Below are 26,505 nucleotides of genomic sequence, written 5' to 3' on the forward strand. Positions count from 1 at the left end.
TGGGGGGGTGTCTTCAAAGGTTCCCCCTCCCCCCGCTGGCCTCTAGGGCCTTGGATGGACCATTTGAGCATGTGCGGTGGCCTTTTTAAAAAATATATTATTAGCTGCTGGGGGGGGGAAGGCCACTGCACATGCTCAAATGGCTTCTGCAAGGCCTGGCATGGAGTAGGACCTCACAGAGGCCCTTTGAGCATGCACAGTGGCCATTTTGTTTTCGGTGGCCATTTTTTTTAAGTTTAAAAAATTGGCCCCCCTTCAAGTGGCGCCCGGGGCACATGCCCTGCCTGCCCTACCCTAGATACGCCCCTGCATGCCAGCATGGTGGTGTTGGGGAAACAGCAGCGGTGGCTGAGCCGGCCAGAGTTGCAGATGCTCTGTGCCCAGCCCAACTAGTTTTTACTATTCCTAAAAGGTAATAAAACCTATTCTCCTGATCTTTCCATGTCATATAGTTGTGACATGATGAAATCTCATCATTCATCTCCCTTTCCACATAAACATACAGAGCTGGTCTTGGGCAGTGCTGGTCTTGTGGTAGCAAGCATGAATTGTCCCCTTTGCTAAGCAGGGTCTGCCCTGCTTTGCATTTGAATGGGAGACTACATGAGTACTGTAAGATATTCCCCTTAGGGGATGGGGCCGCTCTGGGAAGAGCATCTGGCATCTCTAAGATAGGGCTGAGAGAAGTTCCTGCCTGCAACCTTGGAGAAGCTACTGCCACTCTGTGTAGACAATAGTGAGCGAGATGGATCAATGGTCTGACTCAGTATAAGGCAGTTTGCTATTTTCCTATGTGAAATTGCACAAAATCCTGATGTCAAGAAAATAGGTTGAATTCTACTGTACATTACAGAACAGAGAGAGGAGGGGAACTTGGCATGGATCTACCTGTGTCTTTTTATCAAATATAATTGTGCTGTATGATAGAAATAGTTCTTTGAGCTGTGATTGAGCCAATAGAAAAAATAGAAACAGCTCTTTTTCAATAAATAGATCTTTGAGTTAGGAAACAGATATATTGCCAATATTCTTTGCACTGATGGGAAAGAAAATCTTCTATATGAAATACAGTAATGGCAAGCTGCAATGATTTTGAACACAAACTCATTTTAAAGTATTGAAACAGGTAAGAGCTTACAAGGAGGTGGAATACTGTGTCCTGTAATAAGAAGCTATATATTTTTCAAGTGTTTCAATTAGAATAGATTAAATATATATATGAACACACAAATGTACATATTTAGCAGGATAATTGTACATAATCTGTATTAATCTGCAAAATCCAGTCTTTGAAAAGCACACCTTCACGACAAAGCACTTCAGCAGCTCAGGAATCCTGCAGTGTATATTTGGCAGGGTTTTTTCCTTTTGCAAGCTAAAATCACAGGGGGAATGTTCTCAAGGGGTTGATTTCTAGGGTTAGTTTTTATTTCCAATGCTTCCAATAAATTACATTGACCACATTCTGTGTTCTGTGCTTGCACAAGCGATCTGAACTACACTGTTGGAGCAAAACACACTTTAACATTCATAATCCCCACAGAGTGTTTTGATTATTTTTATACCAACTAAACTCAAACATTTAAAAAAGAAATCACAAGGGAAAGCTTCTAAAGGCTAGAAACACATAATCTGGTTTTAGCCCTTTCCCCCTTCTTCATCTGAAGCCATGCTAATTAACTTGAAACAATAAACTCAAGCTTTCCTCATTTTTTTTTAATTATTGTGGTCTTCTATAAACGGACACTGTGCATAAGGACAGCACTGTGCTATACATTATAGTTGCTATGGAGAAAACCAGCACAAGGAAAAAAAGCTTAAGAAGATAAGAACACAAAGCCGAGATTCCCCATTGTTTATTTTCCTGGAACCAAGGAATAAATACTTCTCAGCTCCACTTAGCAATTGTCCTAATATCTGTTGCTAGACCTTTCTTCCATGAATTTGTCTAATCTCTTTTTAAAGCCATCCAAACCAATTGCTACCACCATATTTCTCGGCAGCAAATTCCATTACTGGGGCTCTGGGGCGGGGTGCCGCATGGTGGGGCTTCACTGCGCCTGACCCCCAGAGCTGCTGGGCAAGGCGTGGGAGAGCCACAGGCCAGCCACCACTTGTCTGGGCATCCAATCCGCCCTCCCAGCAATGGGTGACTGCTCATCTGTGGTGAGGGTCGGGCAAACCCACTTCCCCCACAGACTGCCGAGAAGCTCTTCTCACTGAAAAGAGCTTCATTGTCTCATGGTGCTGTGAAGCATGTATTGAAGCCCAACGCCTTTCAGCCTAGAGGCCTTCTTCAGCGTCAATACTAAAATAGAATTTTTCTTTAAAAATTACAATAAAACCTCTTCATAGAAACATCTTTGGAACAATATAACATATAAAATGAAGACAGTGACCTATCAAACTCATGGTTGCTTACATATTTGATATGTTGGGCTTCAATAAATGCTTCACAACACCGTGACACGTTGAAGCTATTCCCACGATCAGTAGAAAGTGGGTTAAGGGAGCCTAGCCCACTTTTTACTGATCGTGGGAACCACTGGACTCACGGATGAGCCCGGTGGTTCCAAGGCAGCTAGCACGCCTAATCCCCCCTCCCATTAAATGAGGTTAACAGAGCAAGTGCTCCGTTAACCTCATTTTTTTGCTCATGTGCTGCCACGGCAGGTGGCAACAAACGAGTAGACCCCCAACCAGGAGGCTACAACAAGCCTCCTGACCTCGGGGGTCTCTCCAGAAGGCCACACGGCTCCAAATCTCGGCAGCCCCCACCAGCTCCGTGACGGAGCTGGTAGGGGCTGCGGAGATTGGGAGCTCCGTGACGGAGCTGGTAGTTGTGTGGGTGGCCGATCTGGCCACCCAGGGCTGCAGGCATGTTCGTCTGCAGGGAGAGCGGGCTAAGCCTGCTCTCCCAGCAGACCCACCTAGGCTCTTCTCACTGATTGTGAGAAGAGCTTCAGTGTCTCCCTTTTTGCTTGTCTGGTTGGGTGCTTCCTTTTTTTGTGGGTTTTTTGGGGGGCGGGGGTGGTGTCTGCTTCATTGAGTTATCCACCATGACACCAAGATATCTTTCTTGGACAGACAAACAGCTCAGACCCTATACATGAAACTGAGGGCACTGTGCCCCACTCAATTTTCAGTTAGCACCAGCAAGCTCACAGGCAGGCAGTGTCATCAGTTACTTCCAGTCTTGTGTCCATAGCAACTCATACGAAGCATACCTGCTGCCTTGTTAGTGTGTTGTTTTTCAAAATATAAGAAAGGTGGAAACTCTTGCCTCTAAAGAAACAATGGAGAGGAAGGAGGAACCTGGGGGGAAGAAAAGAAAGATGGATAGGACTGGTCAATGCACTGCTAAGGAATCCATCTACCAATCAAGCCTCAGAAGAGCTGCTCTGCAGAAGCAACATTCCTTTTCTGTTTGGGGAACTTTAGCATGAGCATCTGAGACCATCCAGAGAGCATCAACTGGAGGAAATACTTTCAGTGTAGAATGATTCTAGCGGTGTGTTTATTTATTTATTTTTTTCTTGTTGGTGGTGGTGCTCTCTTTGGTTAGGTAGTCTTTCGTTCTTTCTCTGGTTAGCTATTAAAATAATTGTTTTAATTCATGTCACACAGCAGGGCTTTTTTCAATGTGTAACCCGGCACAAGTTCCTGGGGGCAGGGAAGGGTGTACACTTCCAAAAGAACATTTGGGCAGTAAAAAAATGCAGGTTAGGCAAACGTTGTATTCTGCCAGCTGTTGTAGAAGGTGACTGCTAATCTGACAAGTATAGTGTGTAGTCCAAGCTCCTCTAGACCAATGCAACCAAGCTCATTACCATGAGAGAATATATCAAGCTAAATTATATACGATCACCACTAAGGATGTTTATGCAAATGTATTTCCCTTCTCTATGTATCTTTCAGTGTGCAGACTTTCTAAGATTTTCTAGAGTTCAGCAGAGTTTATTTGTAATAACCAGATCCTCCACTCCCTCTTTCAAGGATCATCTCTATCATCATCAGTGGCTGCATTGGCTCTCCTGGTTATTTTTCTGGCAGCAAAGAGATACATCTAAGTATGCTCTCACATTCTTTTTTCCTGCCCACCTGCACAGCCCTCCAGTCAGCCAAACAGCTCACTCAGGTAATCTTGGTGGACAAACTCAAAGTTCCCAGAGAGGTCCTGCTGTCTTAGAAATTGCCTGATTTTCCCCACCCCAGTTTCTTGTGGCCTACCAGTACCAGGAAGAGACAAGTCAAATCAGCTGTGTGCAAGATTCTCCACATTATCTGGTATATGGAAAATACATATGTACGTACAGTAGATGGATTACTATTCCTTTAACGGTTGACTTCCTCATTCTTGCAGGATCTGATATATCTGTGTACTAAAAAGGATATGAGCCAAGACCTGCACACTTTCTACTGTGTTTGTGCATATGCTTTTTTCTCACCTCTTATTCTGTGTGTGTGCGCACACACACACACACACACGTGCGCCCTTCTCTCCAAATAAAGTTTTATTTGAGTTTATGATACCTGTCATATGAAGGTTGAATATAACATGGCTCTGCATTACTCCTGTAATATTCCCAGTTCTGATGATTTTTCTCCTGCTCTTTGTAGGCTTCTAAACTATATGGAATGTGACTTTTAGCAACAAACCATGTCCAAACACACAAGGAAAATGCACATGTGTGTTGAATTACAATCACATACCACTGCACACTTTCACATTTTCTTTTTAAGATGTGCAGTAGTATACTTTCTTGATTTTTCTTAATCTTGAGGGAAGATCTTGGGATGGGGTAGTGTAAAGGTAAAATGTGCTGTCAAGTCAATTTTGACTTCTGGTGCCCACAGAGCCCTGTGGTTTTCTTCGGTAGAATACAAGAGGGGTTTACCATAGCCTTCTCCCACTCAGTATGAGATGATGCCTTTCATCATCTTCCTATATCGCTGCTGCCCAGTATAGGTGTTTCCCATAGTCTGGGAAACATACCAGCGGGGATTCGAACCGGCAACCTTCTGCTTGTTAGTCAAACATTTCCCTGCTGTGCCACTTAAGGTGGTCTGTAGGTAAAGGTAATGTGTGCCTTTGAGTTGGTGTCAACTCCTGGCGACCACAGAGACCTGTGGTCGTCTTTGGTAGAATACAGGAGGGGTTTACCATTTGCTCCTCCCATGCAGTATGAGATGATGCCTTTTAGCACCTTCCTATATCGCTGCTGCCTGATATAGGTGGGGATTCAAACCGGCAACCTCGGGCTTGATAATCAAGTCATTTCCCCGCTGCATGGTAATATAGTCCAACCTTTCCCACATTTGACCCAGTGCTTCCCCCGGGATACTGAAAAGTCTGCACCCCTGAGTAATTACATATGAATACCTGTCCTATTATCCTATCACTTAATTTTACCCAAGATCCTTCATGCACATTATCTTTCTGCACTTTGAGCTGAACTAAGATGCATAAGTCTGCATGAGACCCTGGAAGCAAGGAAATATGATGCCCATATTAGAAGATCACGAGGTAAATTAAATAAGAACAATAATTACGCATATAAGAGTGAACTGAGACTTCACATTGCATTGTTACATGTTAAGTCACTTTAAAAAAAAAAGGTTTTCTTCATTGTTCCTATTCTCAATAAATGTATATTTGGCTTCATTGCTGGCTATGCTACCCAAGAAAGCTAAGGGTAAATCTGCCAGAAGGTCTATTATGCCTCCTAGGAGGCCCTCACCCCTCCACATATCATCTTCTGAGGAGGAGGAGAATTTGGCTAAACTTAAGGCATTGATAGCACATATGGAGGATCTTGAAAAAGCTCAAAAGGAGTCTGGCAAAGGGGACAGGAATGGGCCATCTGGCAGTTTAGGTGCACCCAAGAAGTGCAATCAGAGTTCTGCCAAGGCTGAGCTAATGAAGTCCTTGCCTTCTAGGTTGGCTGTGCTTGAGCATGGCAGTAGTGCTTCTGCACCACTTCCAGAATGGGGTACTGTGCCAATTGCACAGGTGCGGCAGCCTCCAAAATGGCCACGCACCGGAGGAGGAAGGCCCAAATGGCCAGTATAGGCATAAAGGGAGGCCGGTGGGAGGGGAGGGGGGACCTCTGCAGAAATACACACACACTGCCACCTCCAACAACTCCCCCAAAGGGGGTAAGTAAAAAAAATTTTAAAATGTTTGCAACGCCCCTCCAAACCGGACCGGGGGGGTGTTGTTCGAGGGGGTGCCAGACTCGAACCGAACCAGACCAGCCAGTTCTGTGTACACCCTTAGTGATTGTCTTCCAATAAATAGCACAGCCATTGGTGCGACATCTTCACAGTTACTGAAAATGTTGCTTCTGATCTATGTGAGCAAACCCAACTAGTTATCCACTATCCAGTTTCCAGTAAATTCAATCATACTGGACACTCATGTATTAGAAGTACAAGCATTTTGTACCAATTCTAAATAATTTAATCTTATTGTATTTGTGACATTTGTAAGCCACTTTGAGCTTCCAACAGGAATGTGGGGGGCAAGGGAAGAGGAGAAGGAGGAGAAGAACCAACAACAGCAACAACAACAACAACTCAAAGCTAAGTTTAAACACCAGAATCATGGCTAGGTGGATAGAAAACAAGGAGGTCATTTGCACAAAGTAAAACTGTGCTCTGCCCAGGTTTGGGAGCTGTGTGTGCTCCCAGTTTTCAGTTGTGTAGGTGAAAACAACTAGGTAAAAGGAGGCAGAAGTGATTGTGTGGAAGCAAGGTAGGAGAAAAAGCTGGTTAGCTTTTTCCTCCTACCTTGCTTCCAAACAATCACTTCTACCAGAATTCCCGCTTACCTTCCTTCCACACAACCAAAAATTGGGAGCACACATAGCTCCCAAACCCGGGTAGAGCACAGTTCAGTTTTTGATTGTGCGAATGACCTCTGTGTTTGTATCTGTGAGACCCAGGTTCAATCCCTGCTTGACCCTAGAGGCCTTAGATAAGTTAGTTCCCTTCTTCATAAATGCATTGTCCTTATGCCTTACAGGGATGTTGTGGAGGTAAGTTGGATAAAAATTCTCAGTCAGTCAATATCTTTAAATACCTTGTGTTCTTTTAAAGGAGCACAACAGATCACAGCCTTGTTCAAGCATTCATTGGGAAGATGAAGGGTCTAGTTCACATGTTGAGGAATGTGTGCATAGGAATATGTCCCAGGTTCTATGCACCTGGAAATGGCCAGTGGGTTCAGGGCTAGTGGGTATGATCCAATCTCCCCTCCCCTCATTGTACTCAAATGGATACTTGAAAAGAGCTCATGTGTCAAGTGAACTATGCTGATGCCAAATGCACTGGAAGTTGTGTGAGCATACCTGATCCTTTCTCACGCATGGCTCCACCCATTACTAGGGATGCGCGAAATGATTCAAGTACAAATCAAATTGTACTCAAATCTAGCTGGTTCGGGCAATTTGGAGACAGAACAAATCACCCCTGTGGTCCATTGGCTAGATTCAGGTCCAAATCGAATCACACCAAATTCAATTTGAATCAATTCGAGATTCAGATTCCTCCTATGAATTTCCCCAGATTATCAGCTTTTATTAAAACAAGAAGAAGCAGCAGCTAAGCTCTAACCCATGTAGAAGTGGAATTATGGAGCAAAATGTGTGGTCACTATTTTTCAAGTGTTTGGATTATTTGGTGTATAATAACTTTCCCTCAATGAATCCTTATGAGGATTCATTACACAACTTCATTTCTTCTATTCATTTTGACAGTTTTTGGACAGTGCCAACTGTCAACTGCCATGTGCCAACTACACCCCCCTCCCACCCACAAGGTAGTAGGATACTACTCAGTTTATGTTCTAGGAATTTTTTCAAGTGTTTAGACTCTTTGGTGTCTAATAACCTTTCCTCATAACAAATCCCTATGAGGATTCATTACACAACAAAAAGTCTAAACACCTCAAAAATATAAACTGAGTACCCAGTGACTTGTGGGTTGTTGGGTAGTTGGCACATGGGATGCCACTAATTCTCCATCCCCGCCCGCAAAGTAGTGAGGTCAAAATGAACAGAAGAAATGAATGTGTGTAATGAAGACACTAAACAATCTAAACACTTCAAAAAATCCAAATAAATAAATAAATAAATAAATAAATAAAATAAACTGAGTGTGAGTGAGTGTGTGTGTGTGTGTGTGTGTGTGTGTGTGTGTGTGTGTAGCTGACACATGGGAGTTGACAGTTGGCACTGTCCAATGACAGTCAAAATGAACAGAAGAAATGGTTTGCAATGAATCCTTTATGAGGAAAAGATTCATTATACTGGAAAAAATAGATTCGTGCTCATCCCTACCCAGTTTTTTATAAGTTTTACCTTCAGTGAATCCTTGCCAGGGTTATCCAGTTGTTCTGTATTTACTGGCCCATTCAATGCAGGAGATAGGATCTAGTTGGACTGTAAGAATTCTGCTGCACTCTGCTAAGAACAAAATGGATCAAAACAAGTGTAATCACTTCTCAGAAGTTCATCCTTTTTCTGTTAAGTCGTGTTCATGGGGTTTTTTTGTTCTCAAAAAAGCCCCTATATTCAATCATAATTGAAAACATACTCCTGATACTCAATCCAGATTCCTTTTCACACACACACACACACACACACACACACACACACACACACACACATACACACACACACGAAGAGGTTGTTGTTTTAAATCCTGTTTGGTATTTTATCTTTGGCTCTTTTACCCAAAGATGATGGAATTTTCCTTCCGACTTTGTTGGCTTTATGCAGTTGTTCACAGAACACATTCGATTCTGCAGTGATGCAATCAGCAACATAGTTTTCCTGAGCTATGATCTGGACTTTCATATTCTGAATATTTAAGGATGAACCCATTTTAATTTTAATCTAATGTGCTGCTGGCCTCAAAGCCCTAATGTGAGGAGATCTGCTGTGAGAATTCAGAGTGTGTTAAAGACCAATTGAAGTGTTCAAGAGTTCTTTAGGATAGCAGTGTCCTAAGTGGTGGTAGCACCAAAACAAGGAGAGGGACAGGAAGTGCTTAGAAAAGAGAAGTACCACCTAGGAAGAGTGGCTGTACCATTCTAGCTGTCATGACAGCTTAACAATGCATGATCAGGTCTTTCTGATCATACATCTTCTTGATCATGATCATGGTCAGTGCAGGGTCCTTCTGCATTAATATTTTTTCCTGCAGTATACTTATGTTATCTATCTATCTATCTGCTTAATTTTTATCATTTACACTTGGCACAGAATTTGAGGGTGGGGAACAAAGTACACATTGCTTAGCTGCAATGTCTAATTTAACTTAGGGTTCTCCGGTGGGGGGGGGAGCGTGTGAATCTAGGTATTTGTTTTTTAAAGTCTTTCACCCAGATTATAAGAAAAAGAATAAGCTCCCACTGAACATAAATCTGAACCAGACTCCAGTTCATGCCAAATTTTTAAATATCTTTGACAAATCTATGCTGAATTCCTCCATAAAATGTCAAAACCATTGCATAAGATCATGCCAGATTGTACAGGAAACACCAGAAAATACCAGATCACACACATTAAGATTGCACAAAAAGCATTTGAAAAGGCTCTGGGATTTTGCTTTGAGATGTAGACATTTTCCCAATGAATATGGGATGCCATCATTCCAAGGAACATTAGTGGCAAACTGACCATTTTAATTTAACTGCAAAAGAGTCCATAAGAATATGTATGACCTAAATGGTTTCCCCCCTCCTTCTTTGCACATTAGGTAATACAATATTTAGTGCTGTGCATGTCCGTTTTTGAAATTTGATTTGACCTCAGATTGAATTGCAAAAATTTGAATTGATCCATTGAACCAGCCAGCCATTGCCAAATAGAATTGGAAATTCACACACACCCAAATTGTGATCTCCCATAGGGGAAATTCAAATCACCCAATTATTCTCCATGGGTAGGTCCTAGCTACACCAAAGCAGGTTGGGTGGCAGGGCATCATGATGGGTGATACCTACCACCCAACCCACAAAAGAAATGTGCAAGTGGTCATTTTTTTATTTTAAAATTAAACTTTCTCTCAAAACCCCATAGGATCCTGTGGTGGTTTACATTAATTTTTTTAAAAAAACAAATCACCTACTTGCCCATTTCTTTTGTGAGTTAGGTGGCAGGTAGCACCTATCACTCTGTAACACCCAATCAACTTTGATGTCCCCAGGACCTTCCCATGGGCAACAGTGGGGTGATTCAAGTTTTCCATTGTTCCCTATGGGCAAAACTAGCAGAGTGCGACTGCATACATTTTTCAACCCTGCCTTGAAAAACAGCACTGCAGAACAGGAGCAGCACACACAGTCCCTCCCAACACAAGAACACCACATTTTGCCAAACATAGAGTCCAACGATGGCAAATAAATAAATAAATCACTGATCCAGAATCCACTGCCTGCCACAGTGCCTGCACTGGACTAACATCATTAGCACAAATTGCTCTCACACACATAGTTATGACTTGATTATTACTTGCACCAGCTGCCACAGAATAACAGCACCTTCAGCAGCCAGCAAGCATAACCATAAGTTCAACTACAGCAACGTCTTCAGCAACATTTTGACTGAGTGAGTACACCTTGCAATGCAAATTGCAGAGCAGACCAGAGCAGTGGGTGAAGCACAAGTTATTCTCAAGGCCAGACATGAAGCTCATCACAGCAATCACCAATAAATACTAAACACACACACACAGAGAGAGTTGAGCTGCCACTGTCAATTTCTTACCACAACACCATCTGACAAACAGACCAAACCACAACTCAAGGAATGAAGGCAGCACTCAAGTTCTGCATTTATCAATCTGAGATCCAGCAAGCAATACCACAGCATTATACTTAGTTATGAGAAAAGAAACTGCAATATTAAATAAACCTACCTACCTACCTACCTCCTGTCCTGATTTCTCCTCTTCTTCATAAAGGCTCTCTCTGCCTCCCCATCTCTTTGAAAACATTTTGAAATTCCCTTCAAAAGAGTTTTCCCCTACTTCCAGCCAATAGGGGCACAGTTGCCCATGCCAACACTTGATCTGAATGACAACAAGCCAACCAAGAAGCAAAGAGATCTCAAGCCAATTGGAAGCCAATGCAAGAAAACCAATCAGCAAGGGGAGAAAGCCCACCAAAATGGCTGCAGGAATAATGCAAATTAATTCACACTGAATTGGGGCTGATTCAATTCGACCTCAAATCAGCCCCTTCATTTAAGGGATGTTTCAATTCACAGTTGAATCCCTTCACCCACCACTTTGGCATGAACTGATTTGCACGTGAATCGAATCACACATCCCTAACAATATTAACATAAAATGAATTTTATGTTAATTGTTTGTTTGTTGTTTTTTAAGCAGGTTGAATTTGTGATGTAAACTGCCCTGAGCCATTCTAGGATAGGTGGCATATAAATGAAATGCATGCATGCATACGAATAGCTTACGCCCAATTAAAAAATTGTGTATGAACATATGAAGCTGCTTTACGTGGAATCATACTATTGGTCCATCTACCTCACTGCTTTTTACTTTATCAACAGTTCTTCAGGGTCTCTCTGTTTCTGCTGTCTGATTCTGCCAGTCTTCCTTTAACTTAAAAGACTGACTCTATAAGATGTGGTATGCATCATATGTGATCTACTGCTAAGGTATGACCCTAGCTATAGTAAATGATTGGTAATTAGCCTGGTAATGCTGTTCTGTTAAATCTGTAGTGATCACAACAGACGTCTCAAATCCCGTGTAGACTTACAGGTGCACGATATTGAACAGGACTTCAACTTCCATCATCCACAATCAACAATGGTGGACATTGTGGCTGAGAAAGATGGGAGTTGTAGTCTAACAACATCTGGGAACCCTGTGGACTGACCTATATTAAATAATCAATCTAGATCCACAAACAATGTTTGTATCTTTAGAAACCTAGATTACTAATAGAGCCTACAACACAAGATTACCAAAAGGGAAATCAATATAAATAGGCATGATATTGTATAGTGCCCATGAAATATTGTTCTGCTAATTAAAACAAACATCCTGAAATATATACATGCTGTACATTGATCAGAACTGTACAATATATTGAAGCTTAGATACAATGAAATAGAACTCACAGGAAGGCAATATTAAAATCGATCCTGTGCATTCATGCTCAGTTCTAACCATCATTTTCTTTTCAAGCATGTAAATCTGCAAGAACTCCAGCACACGGTATAGGGGGACTTAACCTACCAAGGGACCATAAAGTTAAAAAGTCCTGGTTAATCAATGAGAAATTTAGTACTTGTTGCTACAATTACAAAGATAATAGTTCCTTTATGTCAGTGCCTTTAGTTCTGCAGCTGTAAAATAGCTTTTAAATTCAGCATTTTCAAGTAACAGAAATTAATAGGAGGTCATTTCTACCAGAGAAATTTTAGGGGCCCATCCTCTCTAATCATCATTAAAAACTAAATCCACAGGAGAAGAGGCACTTTACTGATTGTCAAGTGGAAGCTATTATTCATTTGATGAAGCTCTTGGCATCATGCCATTTATTCTGCTGTAGAGCCTGCTGGTTGTTCTACTTCATCTCTTGCAATCAAGGTTGTTTCTGCCTGCCAAGAGTTATTTATAGAGCTAGCAATAGAAAAAAAAACATTAAAGAAAAGAAAGAAAATCCAATGCATTTTCCAGGATTTTAAAAAAACAACAAAAAAACACCCCAACAAACTTTGCAACTTTGCAAGTGAGCAATTGTTTTCTTATTCCCAAAGTCATTTTTCAAGTCCAATACTGTGTTTTTAAAGGAACCCAAAATATGAATATCATCACAGTCTAAAGCCATACCTTTGTAAAACCAAACTATTTGGAGTAAAGCACTCCCATTAACTTCAATGGGCTGAAAGGAATTCTCTGTTCCCTTTTAGTGATTTCTGTGTAATGTTAAAAGTGGGAATGTACATTCTCCTGAGGTAAGAAGCCTGCTTATCAGATCCCAACCAGGGCTATGGGTGGCTGCACTTGAAAATGTGCTCTTCAACTCAGCATCTCCAGCCTGGGCTAGAGTGAAGTGGCCAGAAGGTACTACGCTGTTGACCAGGCAAAGGCACAAGGCTTCCCTTCTAGTACTTATAATCTGGAGGCTTCAGAAGTTCTATTACATATTCTCCATGTGTTCAGTGAACTCATATGTACATGTGTGTGCAGCATTATGAAAGTGGGCTCCACCCCACCTATAGATTATTTACTTACTTACTTAGTATATTTGTACACCACCCCAAACTCACATTTCTGAGCAGTTTAAAACAAACATAAAACAAATTAAAACATAAATTAAAAACATGAAAACAGTTTAAAAGCTGTTTTAAAGCTTGGGTGAATAAATGGATCTTAAGAATTTCTGAAAAAGCTGTCAGAGATGGGAGGCAGGGAGTGCATTCCACAGAGAGTGCATTCTAAAGCCTCAGGGTGGCAACAGAGAAGGCTCACCTCTAGAGGCCACAAGATGAACTGGTGGCAATTGCAGATGGAACTCTCTGGATTATCTCAGTGGGTGGCAGAGATCATAAGAAGATCTTTGGGGCTTTATAGATTATAACCAGCACTTTTTGCCCAGAAACATATTGGTAGCAAGTGGAGTAATGTGCTCTCTTTGATATGATCCATAGACCAACCTGGCTGCCACGTTTTACATGGCAGAAATTGCAGTTTCTGGACTGCATACAAAAGAAACCCCACATAGAGTGCATTGCAGTAATCATGACTGGCAGTTACCAGCATATGCATTACTGTTCTGAAGTTGTTTATCTTGAGGAATGGATGCAGTTGGCATATCAGCTGAAGATTATAGAAAGCACTTCTGGCTACTGCCTCAACCTGAGACACCAGAGAGTGGTTTGGATCCAGAAGCACTCCCAGGCTGCATACCTGTTCCTTCTTGGGGAGTAAACCCCATCCATGACAGGCAGGCAGAGTTCTGATCCTACGCAATAAGTACCTCTGTCTTATTTTGATTGAGTCTCAGTTTGCTATCCCTCATAATGTTGTTCAATCAATCATCTTTATTACGGTCATAGACCAGCATAAAATACAGGGGGTAATTACATGATTCAAGATATAATGCATAATGATACATTAAAGACATAAGGAGACATTAAAAGGTTTTTAAACACATGATAGAGCATAAAATCACATTAAAAGGCCTAAAGAGGCATAAAAGGTATAGTAGGCATTTTTTAAAAGGATAAAAGGGATAAGGTAATGTTGTTGTTGCTTGTTTTTATTACCATTAATAATATGTATACTGCTTGTCAACAAAAAAAAATGAAAAAACTTTTGCACAAAAAATTGGATGGGACAGTTCCCTGTCCCAAAAGGACTCAAAATCTTACACACACACACACACATGGTAGACAGTCCCTCAAGAGAGATTATGCTGAGGTTAGATAGGAACAATTGCTCTCCAACTACTAAATAAGAGCCACCACTCTAAAATGTCTCTCTTTTGCCCAGTTAGTAGGGATTAAAATATCCATATATGCTATACAGCCTGAGTATACAGCAATATGCACAGAAGGCTCTCTACACAAATTCTGATGAGTGTGCATAGGTGAAAGTGGCACCTGTCACTCTTACATGCCACACACACCCTCACAAGCATTCACGGAATGCATGAAGAACATGTGTATAGGGGTAGATCACCTGCTATACACATTTTGACAGTGCACATACCTGTTCCCTTTTGTACCTGAAGAAGACTCTGAGGCCTGAGTTTGCCATTTGTGACTTAGGGTAGTTGGAATATCAGATCCTGGTTCAAGACCTGGAGTCCATGAGTATGAGTTGTATTGTCTCCTGAAGCTCACACTTTCACCTCAGAAGTGCAGAAGTTCCTACTTTGAGTTACCCTAGAAGTACAAGAAGGAGGAAGCAACTTCTGTTACTTTCTTTCTCCCTTTGTGCGTAAAGTGCCTCAGCCCTCTACACAAATTCTATATTTCAGTTTGTGAAATTTAGCTTTTGTCTAAAACAATTAAGCCATGGGCTAAGAAGAACAAAACTAGAAAGCATAAATGCCACATTTTTGCAGAGTTAAAAATGTTGCATTCAGCTTCGGTGACAGATTCATCTGAGTGAACTTGGCTGAAGCTGAACTACCTTGATGAAGCGCTAGTTTGTATACTTGACTAAATCAGTGCCATTGTTCATTCTGAAATCTATTATTCAGACATACAGAATTTTTAGACCTCAGCCCTAAAAATGTTTTCTCCTCAGTCTATATTGTAATGTGCTAGAGGATTTGGTAACCATGGTAAAGCTTCTGTTGGTGACTGGCTAAACTGCTGTGATGAAAGGTGAGGCAAAAGAAAAGGAGGAAAGGTGGGGTGGAAACAGAAATGAGAGAAACAAGAGAAGGGGGAATGAAATGAAAGACAATGGTCAAAAGAAGTAATGCATATGGCCAGAATGGTTATGCACATGGTTTCAATGGTAGTGATTGACTGTGGTGGTGATCTCTGCATCTAGGGATTCTGAATTCCAGGGAAATGCAAATAAATGACAGTTCAGCAAATAGTTTCACAGGGTGTGGTGAACACTGGGAAAGAACCAACTCTGCCTGAAACCCTTGAAGACTGCTGCAAGTCAGAGTAGACAGTACACAGTTAGATGGGCTCAATATGGTAGCTAGATGTTCCAATGGTCTGACTCTATATGGGGCAGCTTTGTATGTTCATATTACATTACTTACTATATTGGGAAAAGTGAAGCAAATACCATCCTATCAAATGATGTTCTGTTAGGACCACCTTCTGCATTATATGAAGATTAGGTTTTTGCTTTTGGGGTGGTGTACAAGTCACCCTGCAAGCCTGCCCCACCTCTTCACTCATTTATTTTCTGCAAAATAACTTTTCTTCTTGATTTTCAATTCTTTACACATGATATATGCAGATGCAATTGATTAAGATCTCTCCAAGAAGAGGCATTGACTAGGGTACAGCAATAAGCTCTCTTTCACTCTCTCTTTTGCTGCTGCAAAATATAAAATGTTTTAAGGTAGTAAGTGGAAGACTCCTAAAAATAGCTTAATTGAAATCACTAAAGATCAACTAGCCTTACTAGGCAATCTGTAAAGTGAACACTGAACAATTGTTACCCAATTTCCTAAAGATTTTTTACATAACACGCAAAATGTAGCAGGGCCTCTTGATTTAATGAAATGCCCTGAATTATACATTTGCGTAATGACAAGTACCAGCAATAAGGGTTTATATAAGCATGCAAATTGTATGTAAAAACCTCATTAGTGGATGATGAGATGCCCATTATCTACCCTATATGAACCCATGGGATAATTTCAGATTATCTTATGCACTACTACATGGTAGCATGATAGTGTTACTTCCACCAAGACCAACAATATCCTTGTTCTGTCTGGAATATAAAAGCAGATGGATAAAATGTGGAAAATCATGTGTGGTTCAAGGAGATATTAATCCAAATTGGTTTTCCCATTGGACTAAATGCCAAATCCTGGACACCAAAATTGATTCTGCTGAGCAGCAAAATACCACTCGCTAACTTGACTGTGGTTTAATAATTACACCTCTTTCTTGGGATATGATTAAACCACACACAGCACTGGAAAACAGAGGGAATTGAGTCACCTCTCAGAGCCTTAAAAACCAATGTTTGTGCCTTGCACCAGAAAGTGGGATCAGATGTTTGAATATATTATGGTGGGAACCACTGAATAGTTAAGACCAGAAATTATGTGAATGTTGATTCCTTAAAATTCTGTACATCTAAAATGCTCTTTATACCAAATAATAGACTAACAATATAGTAAAGAAGTAGATGTGTAATCAGTTCTCCCCCACCCCCCAAGATTTTCTTGGGGAAGTTCTGTTGAAACTGTGTTTTTGTTTATGGTTTTTGTTCTGAATTATAATGTATTTTCCGTAACATATGCCCCACCGTTGTCGGGTTTTAGCATATGGGTCTCATAAGGATTTTGCATTCTGTTTCAGTAGGATGGCTCAGGAAGCATGGAAGCATTCCATTCAGGTGGGAGAACTACAATATTTGCTGAATTATCTGACAAATCCTGACAAGGTACACTAAAATCCTTACAATGTTATTTACAACCAAAGCTTTGCATTGACATTGTTTCTCAGTTTCAGCTATTGCAACTTTCAGCTCCACTGAAAGCTTACCATTCTGCATATGGGCACCTTCAAAACCTGGAAGCATTCAATGGTAGCATTCTACATGCAAGAGAAAACATGTAACCTTGTCATATCATTTGCATATGCCCAGCATGTGATTCCTTAAAATTCTTTACATCTAAAATGCTCTTTATACCAAACAATAGTCTAACAATATAGTAGATATATGATCCGTTCTGACCACTAGTAGTCTGATCACTATACCATTGGCCTAGTGGTCCCCTAGGAAGGTTGGCATTAGCATGGGATGTTGTATGCAGTACTGGAGCTCAAGGATAAAGCAATGAAACCAAAGAACAAATGAGTGACATGGCTTTTCCTTAGGGACAGAAGGCATTCTAGCCAGCTGTAGTAAAGAAGCATAAGGAGCAGAGTGTACAAAATTCTTCCTTCCCCTGGCTTGAAAGGGATAGAGATTGTAAAAAAAAAGAAGAAGAAGAAGGAGTTGAGGGTATCATATATCTGATTGCCACACCAAAGCTTTAGCATTTCAGTCTTAAAAGTTTCCCAGAGTCTCTCTCTCCCTGTGTCTTATTGAATCTGAAAAACTGGCTATAAAGCTGCTCTTCCTGCTCCTACCATAATAAGCTTTTAGATATTGCTTCTGCATGAAGCAACATCACTACTAATATATCTTCAGGAGAGAGAGGAGTGGGTGCAGTACAAATTTCTAAGAGCAGCCCCCCAAGTGCCCCACTGTGTCCTAAATGCTGCACTACACTTAGACTATCATGCACTCAGGCACGGAGCCAGCCGAGCGGTGGCCTGCATCCAGCCCCACTCAGCGGCCCCCTCCGATACACCTGTGCGTGCGATGTCTCTCACACACAGGGGCGTGGCTCAGGCTCTAGAGGAGCCCAGATAAAACTCCTCCCTCCCACGCCCGGGCACCGAGAGCCCGGGCGAACTCTTCACCAATTATTTCAGGCAGCTCCAACTGCCCAATAGAATGTTTTTCCCGTACTCTCCCTCTCCGACACTGCATGAAATGACGAGGGGAGAGCTCGTTCGGGCTCTCAGCAGCCCAGGCCATGCCCCCTTGTCACATGTAAAGGGTGTGTGTCCTGGGCTGCCAAGAGCCCGTATGAGCTCTCCCCTCGTCATTTCAGGCAGCGTCGGCTGCCTGATAGGATGTTTTCACATTTATCTCCCTCCAGGGAGAAGAAGGGGAAAACGTTCTATTGGGCAGTCAGAGCTGCCTGAAATAATTGGTGAAGAGTTCACCCGGGCTCTTGGCAGTCCAAGCGTGGGAGGGGGGAGTTTGCTCTGGGCTCCTATGGAGCCCAAGCCATGGGGCAGGGCTCAGCGACCTTTTCCCATTGGCAGCCTGGGTTCTTTGAACCCGTCCTCCCAATGGTGACTCTGCCCCTGCATGCACTACAGGCATGATAAAGGTTGAGGTCAGAGTTTGGTTGCCTATTCTTAACCTCTGGCTTAAAGTATCCCTCAACCCTCAGGGCTTGGCCCCTCTGACCCTACAGGACAATTTTCAATCTTCCTGGAAAAGGGCTATGTGGAACAAATTGTCACTCCAGGGCTCCCCCCTGCCCCACTTGCTATGGACTGTGACCAGGCGAAAACAGTAATCAAACAGAGAATAATGGACACTAAGCACCAGGTTGACCTAGGCAGGGTTCCAACCTTCCTGTCCTTGGCCTCCCTTGCCTAGTACCTGTCACAGCTAGAAATCCCAAGCCACAGAAGGGCTTATACCCTTGCCCGTTTTCATGCCTTCTCTCCGCTGTATTAGAAGGCAAATACAGAAAGATCTCTATCATAGAGAGACTTTGACCCTGTGACACTGGGGAGGTAGAAAGACTAAAAAGCTGAAAAGGACCTAGGTGGATTCAACCCAATGTGCAAAAGGACCCAACAAGAACCCACCAACATACATCAGCCTGAAGATTTAAATTATTTTTTTAAAAAAAATATGAATTCTTTTAAAAATATGCATGGATCATTAAAAGCTATCTGATTTATAAATGGTGGAAGTATGCAATACTTCCAAATATCATGAAGTTAAAAAGTAATGTGAAAATAAATATTTAACCACACTCTCTTCTAACACATATACATAGACAGTGTGTGTGTGTGTATATATATATATTAAGTGTGTGTGTGTGTGTGTGTATACACACACACACACACAAATTTGTTTTGGATCCGAATCTGACCCCTTCGAATCACCCCTGATTCGATTTGTACCTGAATTTTTCCAAATCTGAATCTGAATCAATTCAGATTTTTAAAAAGGTCCCGGGGCAGAAATAGTGGGGGGGGGATGATAGTGCCCAATGAGTGGAAGCTACTACCCAAATTTCAAAGAAATTGGGCAAAGGGCTGATTTTTTAATGGATTTTTGAAGTTTACGCATCTTTAAGATTTTCCCCATAGGGAATAATGGGGATTCCAGCAAACATATAGCTTCATGTCGGGGGTACCAGGGTGGCCCAGAGTGGAGTGTGGTGAGTGGTAGTGCCCAATGGGGGCAAAGAAGCTACTACCCACATTTCAAAGGAATTGGGCAAAGGGCTGATTTTTTAGGAATTGTTGAAGTTTACACATCTTTAAGATTTTTTCCCCCATAGGGAATAATGGAGGTTTCAGCAGCCCCATAACTCCACTTGGGGGGCACTGGGGTGGCCCAGAGTGAGTGGTGGTGTAGTGCACATAGGGTGTCAACCACCCCCATGGATTGCTAACCCATGGGGTACTGGGTTTTGTTTTTTCTGAGGTGTTCTGTGTGTAGATTCTCTGCTAGCAAATGAGAGTAAATTCATTGTTTGTCATTGAAAATCTCATATTTCACATTTTATATGTTCATAATTTTTTAAATACAGATGTTTAATAACCTCATAGTTACCCTCTTTTCTAAGGATAGAAGCTGTATAGTATTATATCTTTATACTATTAGAGTAGTAATTTTAAAGTAATATATTTTTATGGTTCCATAATTTGTTTTTATTTTAATCATGCTCTACTGTTCTGTCTTATCCTGGTCTTAGACCACAGTAAAGATGATAGTTTCATTGAACATCTCTTCAGTGGCAGGGGTGGTATGATTTGAACTGCCCCTTTCTTTGAGCCGGAGAAGGGACATAGAATTAAACCAGAAGCCTGTGTCTAACTAAAAGTAATAGTGCACAATTAACTCATTGTACATGAACTCATTATACAAGCACTAGCATTGGGCAAGTATGCAACATATAGCAAGATATTCTGTGGCAAGTTGTAAAGTGCTGGTTAATACATATAAAGCACTTAATGGCTTGAACCCAAGGTACTTAGGGTCTTCTCTCTTGATAGACCCTGCCACCTATTAAGATCATTTGGGGAGGTTTGGTTATGGTTACCACTGGCTCATTTTATGGAGACTTGGGACAAGGCCTTCTCTGTGGCTGCCCCAGGGCTTTGGAATACACTCCCTGTCAAAATAAGAGCCTCTCCATGTCTGACTGCTTTTTAAAAGACCCTCAAGACACACTTGTTTTCTCAGGCTCTTAATTAAAATTAATTTTAAACTGTTTAATTGTTTTTATTCTGTGGAAGAGTTTTAACTGTGTTTGTTCGATGAAATGGTTTTAATTGCTTTTACTCTGCTTTCTATTGTCTCTTAAATTGTGTACACTACCTAGAGATACACATATCAGGTGGTATATAAGTATGATTTATATATATCGATATATATATATATATACACACAGAGAATCTAGGTAAACCGTAGCACCAAGGAGAGCCAGTTAAGCCAACTGACAGCATGTTCTGCTGCAGAACAATATTTCTAGTTTAGTAATATGTACCACTTGGAATACTTGACTATGGTATGCAACGGATGTGTCAATATAAGAAATTCACTAGGAAAACATTATGATAAGGACAGAATTAATGTATATGGTCAAAACAATCTAAAAATTAGAAGAAATACTGTTCTCAGTAACCAGCATGGTTATTCTGCCTTTGAATATATTCAAGGATTGTGTTAAAAAGTCCAACATGCAATTGTAATAAAGGAAATGCGACAGGCAGATTTTCCCCCACAATACAGAAATGAAACATTATGAAAAATGAAGAGCACTAATAGCTGCCCAGAGACATAGGTTTTGGGATATAAATATGTTAAATAATAAATATAGGCATAATCTTGGATCCAGAGAGGCCATTTTTCACAAGAAAGAGGAGTTATCTGCCCCCACTAGAACCTCTGGACCATGTCACATACACCCTAGAGACTCCCCAAATCCCTAAATATAGCTGTGGGGGGACTACAACAGGAAGGAAATAGGAAATACTCATTGCATGAACACAGCTCTGACTGTGGTTGTGGTTCTGTGTATCCAAACCATTATCCCAGCTTTAAAAACCAGTGGTCTGCCTATGGGCCTGGATGTCACTGCTAGAGAGAGAGAGAGGGAGAGAGAGAGAGAGAGAAAGCGCAAATGAAGGGGAAAGTGTGTTATGTGAAAAAGCACTCCAGAAACAGTGCAGTATTTCTCATTTTGGCCTGATGTTAGCAAATTGCTCCAGCAGTATGACTACCTGTGCTTATTGTCTGTTGTAATGCAAACACCAAGGAAAAAAATGAGTCTCTAAAGTGAGCCGACCTATATGGCACATAGAATTGGTCCTGCAGACTCTTCCTCTTCCTCTGGGAGACACTACAGTTTAAGCCCCAGTAGCCCTATTTCACACATTATGTTCATAGCCCTTACAATCTATGTACAATATATTCACATACCGGTCAGAATTTATTCACATGTTAAGTTCCATATTCCACACATTATGTTCAACTTTCAATCTGCACCTTGCTTTTGAAGGTGCCTGTATCCAGGTTCACTTTTAAACTGAATGTTTCTAAAGTCATTCATACTCAAACATGTACAGACACCAGAATGCATGTACACTGTAACGTCTAAATAGGGCTTCTGTCTCATCCTGAAAACTGATCAGTTCAGTCTGAAATATACATGATGCAGGAGATACATAACAAAATCTGCTAATGCTTTTATTTTTACTTTACAGTAAATTTGATGTTTAGCATTTACTCTATTAGCTTACTTTTGGAAGGGTGTGTGTGCATGTGTGTATTTGTGCATGCGCACATGCATGCACACATCCATATATCCCCCTCTAATAACTTCTATGTTTACAGTCTGATTTTAAAAATTCACATGTATGAGGAAGTCCTAGGGACCCAAACAGAGTATTGTTTTGAATGATCCTCATGTTTTTTCAAGATGGCATCCATTCAAAGTATAGACAACAGCCCTTTGGAACCCATCTGCTAACAGTTGGATATAAACCAAATTCTCAGCACATCAGAGTGGGGCTTAGGTAAGAATCACCATGTTAAAAGAAGCTGAGAGTAAGTTCCATAATTCCACTTAAAACTATTTGTTATTCCAAACAACATTTAATATATAAGGGGGTCAGGCAAATTTAATCAGATGGATAGTCAACCATTACCCTGCCGTTTTCCAGTCTAAATAGCTTTGGGGACAATTTTGTTCAGCAGAATGGTGCGAAGGAAAAGGTTTAACTGCACCCCGCTCCCACCTCAAGGTTACTGCTCCAGTAAAATTGAGTCTCCTCCTACTTGCTCTCAAGTATATATTAAAATATCAGGAGATCCAGTCGCATATCTCCTATATAATGAGCTTCTTCTCATGACTGGTGAGAAGGACTCCAAAGCAAGCTGTGGAGAAGACTTACCTTCCCTACAGATGACTGTTCCTCCTGTGCTGGGCGGGCTTCCTGTGCCCCCAGGCTGCAGGGTGGGTCAGGGGATGGGATGTGGGTTTGCTGCCATGGTGCCGTGGGAAGCATGCCCAATCCCAGAGGTTCACACATGCATGCAAAACCGGGCTGGGCCCCCTTAGCCCAGTTTTGCACATTTGTGTGTGTATAGCCTCAATCTGTAGCTCGGCTTTACTTTACCTCAAGATATGAGCTGGGCTCACTGGATCAAAGCAAAACACACAAATTAGCTCCCTTGCAAGACTCGCAGTTTATTTTCAAAATAGCTTGCGTAAAATGTTTACAGAGAAGTTGTGCAGAAATTTAAATCTAAATTTTCTATAATTGCAAGAACAATTGCAAGTACAGCAATTGCAAGTACAGCATTCTCTCAGAGTTTCAAAAGTTAACAGGTATTGACAGAGCTGCCACTGTAGGTGCTTTCACTTATTTTTGTTTTGTTTTTTTCATGGTTGTGGAACATAGCTGAGAATGTGGAGGACCAGGGTGGCACTACACTCCGCACTGAATCTCTCATGCTTGTTGAGCCCTCACCCAGACCTCAGGGCTGGCTAAACAGTGACTTGGGAAGGGAGTCATTGATGGCATTGGTGGCCATTTCACCCTTTCCCACCCTTAGGAGGAAGAGAAGTGACAGCCACATCCAGTCCCCCCATTGGCTTATGGGGACTAGCTGGATGGGAGAAGGAAGAGCTGCCATGTAACTCTGCTAGCCAAGAGACTTGCACTGCAACTCCTCCTTTTTCCTTTCGCACTGACCAATGGGAATGTCTCTTAGAGGCCATGCAATGACATAGGGCCTCTGGGCGACTCTCCAATTGGCCAATCGCACCAGCTGTGCAGTTCTGTTGGCTGACTGGTGCCATCACTACCACCAGGTACTGAAGTGGGGATTGAGGATTCATGGGTTGGCTGGGTAGACCTTCTGATGGCTGTGGACTCTCCAGTGCCCAACCTGACAAATCCCGGATGCTGTCCTTGGGGGTGACAAACAGCAGTTCAATGCTGCCTAATGTTTTTCCCTGACATAAATTCTGTCACCCTCAATGGCAGCAGAGGATTAAGGCATGAATAATAATTCATTGGCTCAAGCTGTAAAAGTGATGGGAGAAATCCCTTTGGGAAGAGAAGTGTTGTTAACACAGCAAGCATTTGTGAGCACAGTCAGTATGTATGAATAAGAGTGTACACATAAAGCAGAGATCTGGCACACATTCCAGAATATATCCTTCGCTTTGTCCCTGGAGAAAGATTCGCTTGTCAAAATGTAACAATCTATAACCAAGCCTCTCACTTTCTCTAAACTAACCCCAGGATCTGCTAGAAGGCCCTTGCATTCCAGAGATTACCCTGCAAGTCTCTCTGACTCACTAGGCACGGCTTTTTGCTGAATTATTCCCCCAAATTCAACATTTCAGTCCCACAGTCCAAGTTCTATGACTACAGCAGCTTTGTTTAAGATATGATAATATCCATGCACACAAATGTTGCATATTACTTCTCTCCAGAGGCTTAAACAACTTTTGCACAGTACATGTGGTTACGTGGAAGAAGCCCAGAAAGTTATTGTTTACAGTACCTAGGTCTTCCTTTGTTTTTCCTCCAAGAATCAAAGCAATGAGTATTTGTGGTTCTGCTCTTAATTAAAATGTCTGTAATCACAAGTGCACCCAAATGGGTGCAAAGAGCAGGGCCAGGGAAAACTTACAAAGATTGCAGCTTTTGAAAGCTCAAACAAACATCTAAGGGAACTGCAACTTAAGCTTGAAGCATTCAGATGAGCTCTTAACATAGATGCCTCTTGACACATTTTGCCAACTTTTCCATTCAACCAGAGTATAAAGGGGTGTCAAAAGATAGATTCTTCCAGATCTTCTGAAGACGTCATGAAGTCATAATGTACCCTAGTATATTAATCTGGAGCAATTCAGATTTGTGAGATCTCTCCCATTTAAAAAAAAAAAATCACTGAAGGAGAAGGGTGAAAAACACTAGTGTAGCAAAGCTGGCAGTGGCCCGTGGCTAGATTTTTGTGGTGGTTCCCATCACTGCTAGCCTCCACCCACCCACTCACCCACCTGCCAGCCTGACTGCCTCCTTCCTTCCACAGCCCTTACTCGCTGTGGATTCACTGCCACCCTTGTCACTACCATCTCTTTGCAGGGGGCATAGAGGGAGGGAGGGAGAGAGTGTTAGAGCTCATGGTGGGGGGAGATTTCTTTGTCTGCCCCAGCTACATTGCAAGTGCACAGGTAACTAGCTACATACAGGAAGAGGGGAAGGGAGATGAAGGAAGTCTTTCTCTCTCTCCCTCCAGGTGAGAGAATGAAACCTGAGACTATCAGTCTGAGTATAGAAAGTATAGTCAAAAAGGGAAGTCCCTTGCTCACTATCTCTGCACCTAGTGCTAGGTGAGGAGAGCCGGTCTTGTGGTAGCAAGCATGACTTGTCCCCATAGCTAAGCAGGGTCTGCCCTGGTTGCATCTGAATGGGAGACTTGATGTGTGAGCACTGCAAGATATTCCCCTCAGGGGATGAAGCTGCTCTGGGAAGAGCAGAAGGTTTCAAGTTCCCTCCCTTGCTTCTCCATGTTAGGGCTGAGAGAGATTCCTGCCTGCAACCTTGGAGAAGCCACTGCCAGTCTGTGAAGACAATACTGAGCTAGATAGACCAATGGTCTGACTCAGTATATGGCAGTTTCCTATGTTCCTAATAGGGTTGCTGGTGCTGATTCCATGCCATCAGAAGCTTCATCTCCAACAGAAGAAACCTGGATGGAAGCAGGTGATGCATGGCTCCCCGCCCCTCTGGGCAACTTCCCCTGCCCTTGCCCTGCAGGGCTGCCTGTGTGCCCTGCTCATGGTCACCCAATGGTAGATTCACTCTGAAAAAGTCAACCATTTTACTGCATTTTAACCAAATGCTTTTTAACACAAAAAAAATATAATGATCTTGAAAGCATTGTAATCCATATTTGTGACTGTAACAACAGAATAAAGATGACAACATTATTATTTCAAATAGAATAAAAATCAGGAAGTAAATATGCATATTAATAGCTCCCCATGTCAATGCAACATCAAGGTAGCTTTTTTCATTCCCTCTTATGCGGTTGGGTGTCACACATGTGCCACTCATGCTAAAGGTGCCACACATGCTAAAGGTGCCTACTCCAAAACAAGATAGGATTTTTACATCCTCAGGAGATTTCCTATGTATGCATAAGTTTGTAAACTTAAAGAAAAAGGGGAAAAAATAAAAACCTTAAAGATTTAGGGACCTACAGGATACTTAGGGCTCTCCAGCTGTCACTTAGTTGAAAGTGTACACACACAAGAAATGGTAAAGTGGTGGTGGAATTGGTCTGTTCAAGTCTTTTAACAGCTTATGGTTAAAAAAAGATTTTAAATATATATAATTCTATAGTAAGTATCATGGAGTGGGGGCAGTTAGGGTTGGGGGCGGGGATGTGTGCCATGATATTAAAAATATGTTG

The sequence above is a fragment of the Hemicordylus capensis genome, chromosome 4 (genome assembly GCF_027244095.1).
Source record: "Hemicordylus capensis ecotype Gifberg chromosome 4, rHemCap1.1.pri, whole genome shotgun sequence".
Taxonomy (NCBI): Eukaryota; Metazoa; Chordata; class Lepidosauria; order Squamata; family Cordylidae; genus Hemicordylus; species Hemicordylus capensis.